The sequence below is a fragment of the Anser anser genome, assembly GCF_964211835.1.
Source record: "Anser anser genome assembly, chromosome: 1".
In the NCBI taxonomy this organism is placed as follows: Eukaryota; Metazoa; Chordata; class Aves; order Anseriformes; family Anatidae; genus Anser; species Anser anser.
In genome coordinates, this window is record NC_139720.1 from 84748813 (window position 1) to 84760277 (window position 11465).

At 35.3% G+C, this 11465-nt stretch overlaps 1 long non-coding RNA gene across 1 annotated transcript in view; it reads right to left on the bottom strand.

The window, feature by feature from the left end:
- The window catches only part of LOC310885987, a 59772-nt gene extending 49145 nt beyond the window's left edge, over positions 1–10627 (bottom strand). Inside the window, exons 1-2 of the long non-coding RNA XR_014575060.1 lie at positions 9852–10627; positions 8564–8649 (exon numbers count right to left, since the gene is read on the bottom strand). This is a non-coding gene — a long non-coding RNA (uncharacterized lncRNA). The remainder of the gene's footprint in view (positions 1–8563; positions 8650–9851) is intronic.
- Positions 10628–11465: the final 838 nt, after the last annotated feature.

The window sequence follows — 11465 nt, forward strand, 5'->3', positions numbered from 1 at the left end:
GAGTTTGCTCATGGTAGCAGCATCCCTTGTATCAGTTTGCTGTATTTTGAACTAATGAACTATTGACATGTTTGCCATTGCTTTAAGAGAAAGGAAAAAGACCTCTATTTAACTAAAACAAAACAAAACAAAACCACAACACAAAGCTAACAAATGAAATGGGATCATATTTTCAAACGAGTTTCATACAATCTTCTTGAACCAACCCATTTGTTTGTCATATCTGAAAGGTGTATACATTAACTTTAAATGCTGGGACAAGAAGAAACATAAAAATAAGGGAAGTGAGTAGAAAGGGAACGTGGGAAGCAACAATGAGATACAGAAAATGACAACCAGATGTAAATGGTTGCTATAATGAGAGAAACAAAGCTTTTTTATATGTTACTACGTGTTCGTTTCATCAGCTCTAGTATGGGAAAAGAGCACAGGCTAGGCAATATAAAAGGAAAAAAAAACTATTTCCCATACATCTAGTTAAAAACATGCATAAGTCTCAACACTGAAAGAAATCCAAATTATCCTGAGGCTCATCATCTCCATTAGAAATTACAAATTATCGAAGATTACTTTTAAATCATATTTAGACAAATTCCTACTAATTTAAAAATTCATGTAAACCCACATTGATTATGAGAAAATATAGGATTCCTTCTACCATATAAAAAGTTTTGTTTCAGAGACAATAAATTTATGATGTCAAATTATACATGCATTTTAAGTTTAAATAGCTTAGCTTCTCACTCATATTTTTTTTTAATTTGAATATCAGAGGGATAATGAATAAAATAACTTAGAAATTATGAAAAATATCCATGGAGAATTCAGGTTCTTCCACATTTTTCTGTCAGGATGAATTTTAAACACTATGCTCTCGTCAATCCAGGATGTTTAACTGAATAAGAAGACAAACAAGCTCAATTATCTCATCAAAATATGTTACCATTTAGACTTTAGGAGAACTATTTAGTAGCAAGCATATTTAAGCAACAAGGTTGTAGATTATTAATTCAGTAGGAGGGTCAATTATCTTAATAAGGACTGGAGGTGACATAGCGGTTTGTGATTTTAATCTGCAATAGGTTATTGTGAAATTGCCTGAGGGGGAACATAATCAATTTGGAGCATCTAAGCAACATTTACTTTGTACTAAAACTGACAAACAACCGCAGGAAATTCACCAGTGCTGTCAAACAGAACACTAACACACAGAACAATAAAGGTGTTATTCTTCAGAGGTGGGTGAAAGAATGACACTAGGTATAAGATATCTACAGAAGTTTTTGCATGTATTATCATAAACTATCCTATTCTGCATTCAGTTCCTCGAAGAGAAGAAATTGAATTTGCCACCTCCCAACCCACAAATAAATGCCCAAAGTTTTATGGAAAGATGGAAAAATAATGCTTCCCAAATTTAGAACTCAATATAAGAAATCAGCCTGTGCATTCAGAGCAGATATGACAATATACTATAAAAGTATTCAGCCATATTATTTATTAAACTCCTATGCTGAATGTCTCCAAGTCCTTATTCTTACAGATAAATTATTTATTACTGAGCACCACTTAAGGAAGCTGCTGAGGGGTCACTTCTCTGAATTTCTTATGTCTGACAGAAAGAAATTCACATCATTAAAATGCAAGAAAGTATGCACAGCACAAAGCTACCTCTTTTCTCATTTGGTGTAGATGGATAATTGACAAAAGTATCTTGATTGTATTTGAATGCTCTGACTTTTCAAACAGGGAGGGAAATATATTTTAATATCTTGGGCCTACCTAGATAGAATTAATATTATAACTTGACCTTTATGTCTACATTGTTCAAATATATTCTAAATTATTCTGAATATTGACTTACAGAAACCTAAGATCTCAGATTGTGTAATTAGCTTGGCTTATAGCCATTAAACCATACTGGAGTTTCTTGCCATTAAATGTGCTGGTGAAGAAAGGCATGTCATGAATCTAGTAAGAGGGGAAAAAAAGGATTTTTTCATGTTATTCTTTGATTTTCATCATGAAAAACAGATAGATTGGCTTTTTTGCCCTTTTCAGCAGAGAATCAATAAGTTGAGCAAAGTTGTGAACACTGGCAGAATGACTAATATCAGTGTATCTCCTGTGGTGACCCAATCCAGCCTCATTCCCTAAAATGCATCTCTGTGGTTATTTTATAGCTATTAGTACAGCATGTCTTTAATGAGAAATATTTCATAAACTCTGACTATGTTCACAGAGAGATGGCACATTGTTTATCCCAATAATGAAACAATTAGAACGCTTAGCAGGTATAAGAAGGATATGCTCTAAATATCTTCCAAATCTATCATTCTCTGTTGGATTCCTGCAGACTTTCCAATCTGCAGTGCACAATTACAAAAATCTTTTTATTTGGTTTATTTTCTCTAAAATCAAGTGTTTAATTTCTTGATCTAGGAAGTAATGCCACAGTACCATACTCTTTAGAACAATGAAATAAAATGGAGATAAAGGACTACTGTGTCACTCTGACTATCAGACAGTAGGAGAGAAGTGAAAAACAAAGTTCTAGTGTTTGAAGAAGCCTATTTCTGTAATAAATTGAAACTAATTTCAAGAATTAGGGAATGGATTCAAGCCAGGAGAACATTAGCATAATAAGCTTAAATGAAAGACCACTCAGGTAGGACTAATGAGATGGGAGTCTTCAAAGAAAAGAAAAGAAATAAAAACAAATACAATTGCATCATTGCCACTGAAATAAATAAAATGTTAGCTTGAAATAATTGAGCAATAAATGTAATTGATCGAATGATTACAAGAACTTATAGAACACTATAAAAATGATGGACATGGGATTGAGAATGAAAGTGGTAACAGTGTTGCTAGGATAACACCAGTCATCAATAGAGCACCTTAAGCTTTTATAACATTCATCAACAAATCTGTACCTACATTAGCACATCGTTGCTGTTTCTGTGTGAGTTGGGTAATTTTTGTCTCTAGAACTCCTGTCTAGATAGCCCTGTCCATCATAGGAGAACACATACACTGCCTTTTCCCTCCAGGCACCTGTGCAGAGAGGATGTTAGAAAGATATAAGAATTAGAATAAGCATGTCTGCACATTGAGTGCATTAAATGGAATCTTTTAACTCCTTTCTTCTCCCCTTCCTTCCCCGTTTGTACAAAGAAACACAGAATCAAAACATATCGGATACATAAATATATTGTGTGTACAGACCACATAGGTATGCCAAAAATCATGTGTTGGAGTACAAAGTTAGATTACAGTGTAGACATTCCTTAAGAAGATCTGTAAGTATGAATCATTAGAGCATAAAACAGTAGATAAGTAGCATAAAGCACTAAGGAGAAATAGAAATGAAGGAAATGGTACTTGAAAAATCTAATTGAAAAATGAAACTTTATGGACACAAAGATGTAGAACAAATGGGAATCATGTGAGTACCCAATACATGAGAACAGTAGCTGTAATTTGAGGACAAGTGAACAGAAAGACTGCATTATGCAAAGCATCCTGTAAGGATTTTGAAGCAGAGAAGCTAAAAGTGAAGCTGAGCATACTCTTTTCAAAAAATCATCTCAACAGTGTAAAAACAGATGTGAATTTACAGTGCATATAAAATACTGAATCATAAACCAAACAGCTTTTTGTTATAAAAACTGTAGAATCTAAAATCCGATGTCTCACTTGTACCACAACAGATAAAGGAAATAAAATCAATGGGAATGTGGCAAGGTACACAAAATTAGCAATCATTGTCATTGTAGGCTGGAAAGAAGAGAAAAGAATGAAGGTCCTGTTTTGAGTATACAGGGAAGAAAAAATTGGGAACTACTTTTGTAAAGAAAGAACTGAGAATAAACTTGCAAGTCAGACCTTATTGAATGTTATAATACAATTGGGTTCAGGATTTTCAGATTCTTTTTCTCTCTTTTAAGTCTGAGCAATTTATCTTCTACTTTGTGACCTTTCACTATCTCCTTCCTCTTTTCTTTTTGAACAGGCTTCCAGATGGTCTCCCATCCAAGAAACTCCTTTATTACTCAAAGTAGGTAGGGCCCTATTTTTACTGAAATACTTTGGACTAGGTTCTTGTGTTTTCTGCAGTTGTAAGAAATGAAGTGAAGCTTAATTAAGGCCCACATCATAAATACTTAAGCAGTTTATATTCGTCATCCAATCGTTCTTTAACAACATACAATTAAAACAACCTAACAACGATTCTAGTATGGAGAAAATACTGAGACTAAACAAAGCTAGTCTATTTTATTTTATAGAGGATCCATTTTGACAGTTTATAGTTTGAAGCTAATTGTGTAATTTTCATTGGGTTAAGATTTATACAATGTTGAAGAGAGGCTGCCAATTAAAATCATTTCTGACTGAAAACAGTTTACCTGCGATTTCTGCAAAGAGCAAGTGAAACTACACTAACTATAAGAAATTAAACAAGAATTCTTATCTGTTTTTCAGTTTGTTTGACATTTTTGCATTTGGTAGCACACTGTGTATTGACAAAGTAACTGTTTCCAATATACACTCAGTTTGTTAGTCAATTCATGTGTTGCTGGCATTACTCTTCCACACAGCAGTAGAGAAGCAAAATTTGAAAACCCCCAGAAATATGTGACAGCAAGCCCATTAAAATTGGCAGTTATGAAGGAGGTCTAGTATATGAAATAACTGATATTGTAGGCAAATAGATTTCAGTCTTGTTTTATATTGTTTTGTTTCATCTTTGCTTTTCCTTACAAAGTACTTTTAAAAGATTTCCATCCAGAGCTTCAGATAATATTAAATATAAACCTGTTTGTCTGTTTTCCAAATAAAAGCAGAATTTTACTTAAAAATGCTAAATTATGAAAGTTATGGAAACAGATTCAACAATCTTGTGATAACAGGCAAACAGTGTTTCCAGCAGCCTACTCTCATCATACCAGATGAGTGGAGAATGGAGAACTCAGCTCAGTGGTGCCAATGAGACAGTTCTAAGAACTACTGGGCTTCCAAGCTCTTTTTCTTTGGAATGACGTTGTCCCAGAGCCTAAGCTTTCAAGGTATCTCTAAGCACTGTTCTCTGAAGAACAGTTCCATACTGTGGACTGTCCTAGGATTAGAGATCTCAAGGTTTCTTGTCACAAGACCTGAAAACTTGGAGCTGAAAGCTCATGGGAATCCCAGCTGCAGTAAGGGCTCCGTAGAATTGTTAAAGTAACTTTCAGCCTTCCTGAGGAAGAACAGCCACCGGGGCTGCAGGGATGATAGATTGTCCTTGGGTCCCTTTAAAATTTTGTTCTTTCAGCTCCATAATGACTAGAGAAGTATCAGGAAACTAAAACATGGAAATCCTGAGAAACTTCAAAGCTCTCTCTATTTCACTATTTATTTTTTTTCCAAAATATATAATGATTGTGAATACATTTGTTTATACTTGCTTTCTCCTGGGTATTACTTTTATATAAAAAGACAGTTTTAAAAGCAAAAGGAATTTTCTAAGGAATAGATAATCTGACCTTTTTTCCATATAAAGTTAGGATAATTTCCCTCTTCATAGTATAATATATATGTTAAGAAATCTATGCTAGGGAACAGATGGTAAACAAATCAAAAAGCAGAAAACAGAGCACTACAAAAATATATATTTTTCATCTTTTTGATTGTGGCAGACTGCAGATGTAAATGTTCTGACCATGGAGAGTCTTTCACATGAGGTTAGCTTTTCTGAGTTGTCCCATTGACAGCTGTGAAACTGGCACATATACAGCTATGGGGATAGAATCATGGAATAGTCTGAAAAGTACCTCGAAGAGTGTAGTCTGGCACCTTGCCTCAGACAAGGTCAATTTTATCTTTGTCATTCCTGGTTGATGTTTATCTAACCTATTAATGAAGGTGTCCCATGATGGCAGATACAGTTTTCCCTCAACAATTTATTCTGTTGCTTTCAATATCTTTATCATCACAATGTTCTTCATAATATCTAATCTAAGTTCTTTCTTGCTGCAATCTAGTCTAATTAACTTATTTTTTTATTTTTTTTTAATTCACCATGGACATAGTGAACAAGTTATTTTTTTCCTTTTTGCAAAAGATTTTTGTATACTAGAAGGTTTGCAAGTATGTGTAAAGGACAGGGAACAAAGCTAAATTTCTTTAGCAGTCATCAGCTGGAGCTGGTAGAATAAACTAGATTTAGACAAAAAATTGAAAACTTAGCAAAACAGTAGCTATAGGAAAAATATAGGAAGAAATGCTGACATATTTGTGGTGCTAAGGGACATGATTATTAATGGGATTTGGTAGGTCAGCTTGATGGTTGGACTTGATGGTCTTGGAGGTCCTTTCCAACCTAGATGATTTTATGATTCTATGATTCTGTAAGAGAGGATCCTTGACTAAGAACTTACTGCTCTGCAAGTTGCTACGCAAGAAGAATGGGGGAAAAAGGTTTTTTTTTGTTTTGTTTTTTGGTTTTTTTTTTTTGGACACTGATCTTTTTATTGAAACCAAAAGCTTGGGCCCCAGAACATTTAGTAAAATCCATTTTTCTTTCAGAAGTTATGTTCAACAGATCATTTTTGACCAGCCATATTAAAAATATTCAGAAGAGAATCCACCAGTCCTTGAAAATTTTTTAGAACTTCCTCCAGCAACATAACAATGAACTTTAATTTTAGATGGGAATTTCACCACATATTTTAAGTAGCTGCCCAAACACTTACTAAAACTTTAGCAATTTGAGCTAGCTTTGAAACTGCCTTGGAAAATTCAGTTTGTGCCTCTGCTTACAGATGTCTGCTTAGCTGCTTTTTTCATGTAGGGAGCCAAAGCCTTATGTGCTAGGTGGTCTACATTGATGTATATTTCATGCAGGGATACACTGAAAGCACGTGTGTCTGAACAGAGAAAAACTTGACTTAAGAAAATCCAACCCAAAAGTGCAGGTAGGGATTCAAATAAGATTAAAAAGGGGGGGGGGGGGGGGGCAAAATCAGAACTAAACAAAGCAAAACAATGCAAATGAACAACCAACCAACCAACAAAAACAACAGAAAAAACTCAGATGAACATTTTGTCCCTTTCTTAATACATTCTGCTCACTTGTTGTGGTTTTATATGAAACTATCATAAAATAAAAAAAATGCAATCTCAAAATTGTTAATAAAGATAAAAGTATACAGTTTTGCTAAATTCTACATATAGAGCTTGTGCTAAACATATTCTTAAGAATCATAATGTTTGTAAGTCTTAAAATAACAGTGAATTGAAAATATGAAATGTATGTGCCTTGTATAATAAAAATTAAAGCAGCTTAATCCATAGCTATTTTAGGTACTTGTTTTATATATCTAAAGTGTCAAGCTGTCTTGGATCCAGTGCCTGCAGAATTTCATCTAGAGGGTATTCAGAACATCTAGGTTAGTATGGCATAAATGTACTCAGTAGTTTTCGTTATCCCTGTGCTGTAACATCTCTAATGAGCTAGAGGTGCTTGCTTTCTACCATACTTGCCGACCCTGTACATTCTTTATAACATCTACTGTGATTAGCACAACACAAGCAGAAGATGCACACATCAGGTTGACAGCAGTGTGTAGGAGTGTCCCTCATGCCTTACTTACTATTGTTTTGTAATTTAAACAGGCTGATTCTCAAACTAGAGAAATTCAAGGACTGCTTTATTGCAAATTAACTTTCATTAACTACAAAGACCTGTAACAGAGCTCTTACCAGACATTGTCCTTTTTGCTACAGAAAGAAGGAGAGAAGCCAGTTTGGGTTTACATCACTAAAAAAAGCCAGCAAACCCAAATCCCCAGAGTCTAATGCTACTATAGTCAGGTTAACCATCTCAGGGACACCTTAAGCATGCATTACGTCAGAACTGAGTTTGTTGGCCAAAGGGATTTGGAGAATGGCTGCCAAGAAAAACAGAGGTAGTGTTTTTATTGTCAGTATTAACCTTTGAACATTTTAAACCACAAACGTTCTCTTGAATCATCATATGGAATATCTGTATTTTTAATGACTGCCACTATTGATAGGTAGGTTTATAAGCACTGAACAAGCTTCTTTTACAAGTGTGAGTTCTTCTTAACACTCTTTATAAACATTAGAGAACAGTTTTAAATGTCATATTTGATATGTGTTTTATTTGAAATGGAAATAAGCAGCCCACACAGGCTTAATAATTTATATAGTGTTTGGTTTGATACATTAGGGCACACTGTTTAGATGTCAAAATATCCTCTTTGGAACTGAAAAGTCCAGCAAGTCTTAAAAATCAGCTATTCCAATAGTCATTCTAAGGCAAATTGCTTTTTCTCCTGGACATTGCTTGCTATGGGACAATTCCAAATTTTACCTTGTGGCTGGACTGCCTAGATTATTTTTGGTGCAGTCCTTGCACAAGTCTAAAATAAAGGATGTGGAAAAGTGAATTTTCTCCTCCAGTCACTGCATTATTTCCTAATGAAAGACTGCGGCATTTTTTATTAATACTGAATATTGCTTTAAATAGCTAAATGAATACAATAGGTCTCCAACTTACCTTCCCAAAGCACACACATAGTTTGCTAGATAGATAACAACAGCTGAATTCAGTCCTAATCGGATTCCACTGTCAAATGACAAAACCTGTAGAAAGGAGGAGAATTACTCTAATTGCTTCTAGTAATTAGAAAGGAACACAAGTAGCTAGGAGAAAATTGCTAGGGAGGGAAACAATTTAACAAAGAGAAGAAAGTGTGTCAGAAAGCAGTCAGAAAAGAGCAGAAACAAAACAGCACGAAAGCAACGGGGCATGCTGTCTTCCCAGACGCTGTAGTCAGAAGGTTGAGCTGGGTGCACCTCTCCCACGTGAGGGTGCAATGGAAGCTTTCCAGACAGCACAAAGGTGACTTTGTAGTCTGTGGGAGATGTATCACAGCATACTTGGTTGCAGCACTCACAGCAGAACCTGCTGTAAGCTTCGCCGTAGTTCAGCAGAAGGGTCAGTCTGGAGGAACCTTTTGCCCTGCTATTCTATCCTGAGAACAAGGGTTTAGTGCTAAACACTATGAGCAGCAGAAGCAGGTCCAGATGCCAGGGGAATTCAAATGATCCTGGGGAAAGCTGAAAACCATGGTCTATAAATTGCAGCACAAAGGTTATAAAAAATAATTCAGATCGTTCTTTCTTTAATCCCAAACCCAGTCATCAAGTAATAAAGTACAGCAACTGTTTCCTAAAAACAAATTCTGCCATTTGTTTTTGTTTTGCTTTTTTTTTTTTTTTGACATCATTACCTACTTAGTGGATAAAAGGAATTCGATATATATGTATGTATGGAGTCTAGAAAAGTGCTTGACTGATACCTCACAGAATTGTACTTCAAATTATTTCCCAATGACTTGCAGAAGATCATTGTCACGTGGCTTGAGAGCTGACTGTAAAATAAAGGCTTAAAGTATTAAATTTGGAGTGTGTGTGTATGGGGCGGGGGGGGGGGGGGGAATATTTAACAGCATTCTGTGGAGATTCATTCAGTTTAATGTCTTTATTAGTAATGTGGATGTGGGAGTAAAAATATGTTAATGAAATATGCAGGTGAGAATAAATTAGAACTTGAGGTGAACACCAGAGAGCATAAAGGAATAACACAAAGGGGACCAAGTGAGATTAAGGAATCAGTCAGAAAATTAAAAAATGAGATTCAAATAGGAAAAATACAAACTAATATGTTTGAGGAAAATAATATAAAATACAGATATTCAAATAGTCTGAGAAGCTGGGATGAAGTATAATGCTGGAAGAAGACCTTGGAGTAATAGTTTATTGAAAATTGAGTAAAAGCTTACAGCACAGCATGGGCCAGATCATTTTAGTTCTGTTCTAGAATTCCTTCAGACAATGAAGAAGCTATAGCAGCTCTGGCACTGCAACCAACAGTTTCATTGGTATCAGCCACATTGGAACTGTTTAAAGAAAAGAAAAAGGTTGTCAGTGCTCAGTTCCCATAACTGTAAAGATAGTGACAAATGAGTGTATGATTTGTCTTGGAAATGACATAACTATAACCATTATGAAAAATAATAATAATAAACCAACACTACATATTAGGTTGATCCAAGGACCCCGACCTGAGAAACGGAAAGGAGAAGATCCACCACAAGCAAGCCATGGTTTAATTGATTTGTGTAGTCAGACTGTTTTGTATCTTTGGTCCTTTGGATGAAGAAGTGATCGTGTGATTTTAGATTATACTGTGATTATACCACAGTGGTTGTATCACTGTTATTGTGTAATGTGGTTTTAAATTATATTGAATACTATAGAGTATTTGATTTAGATCTCATCTGAGCCTGTTCCCTGACGTGCCACAGATTTGGGACTCTACATGTATTTCTTTGAAGACCATAAAGAAGAGCTGCTTCTGGAAATTTATTGAAAGGTGTCAGAATGTGTGACTAAGACAATGTTGTGCAGGACATGCTAGGAAAGCTGCCTTTCTTGCTTGAAAAAATGCATAGAAGTCAAAATATCTCATCTCTTGAAAAGCTAGCAAACATTTGGGTCAGTGAGGTATTTGAACAGTAGTTGCTTTATTTAGCAAGTTCCACTTCTGCTCCCCCTCTTAAATTGGTGTCAATTCCTATCATCCTTCCTGCACCTATATTAATAATTCTGAATCAGAAGCAGATATTTTCTCAGGTATGATCATTAGCACTTGTTAGAGGCCTCGTTGAGATTATTAAATGAATCTTTCACTTACTCACCTTCTGGTTATTTTTCAATTTGTTTGAAGATGGCTGCAATTAAATCTCTTCCTAGGAAGAGGAATTCCCCTAACAAGGTGCAGTTTGCAGCTAGGCACTCCCAGCTTGCTCCCCATGATCCCAGAGTGGCTGCATCGTGCCAGCTGTGGAGAGGGGAGCTGCCAAACTCCTGCTGTGCTCTTGTCCCAGGGCTTGCCAGCTTCATTTGCCTCCATGAACTCTTCTGTTTCTTTCCACATTCCTACAGATCTTCTGGATGCTGTCTAAGAGTTGCCCATGTATAAACATCTTTAGTTTGGTTGCTCACTGAAAGCATGACTATGAGATAAAGGGGAAAGAAGTGCTTTATGTATGGCCAGCTTTACCAATCCTTTCATCCTCTGCAATCAAAGGGCATTGGGAAAACTGTTCTGAAGCCAACTAGTTCAGGCTTATGGCATGATTCTAGCAAGGTGACAGACAAAATCATGGTAGGCTAGTTGAGAAAGTATTAAATTGATGGAGATGCATCACTGACAACTGCATCACTTCTTTTTTACCACCTTTTGTTTCCATTTGACACAAATAATTTTTCAATTGTAAAATTTCAATTGTAAAATTTCAATTGTAAAATTTCAATTGTAAAATTCAATTGTAAAAGTAAGACTATATAGTAGTTTTGGACAACATAGGAAATGTTGATAGCAGGGTCTGGCT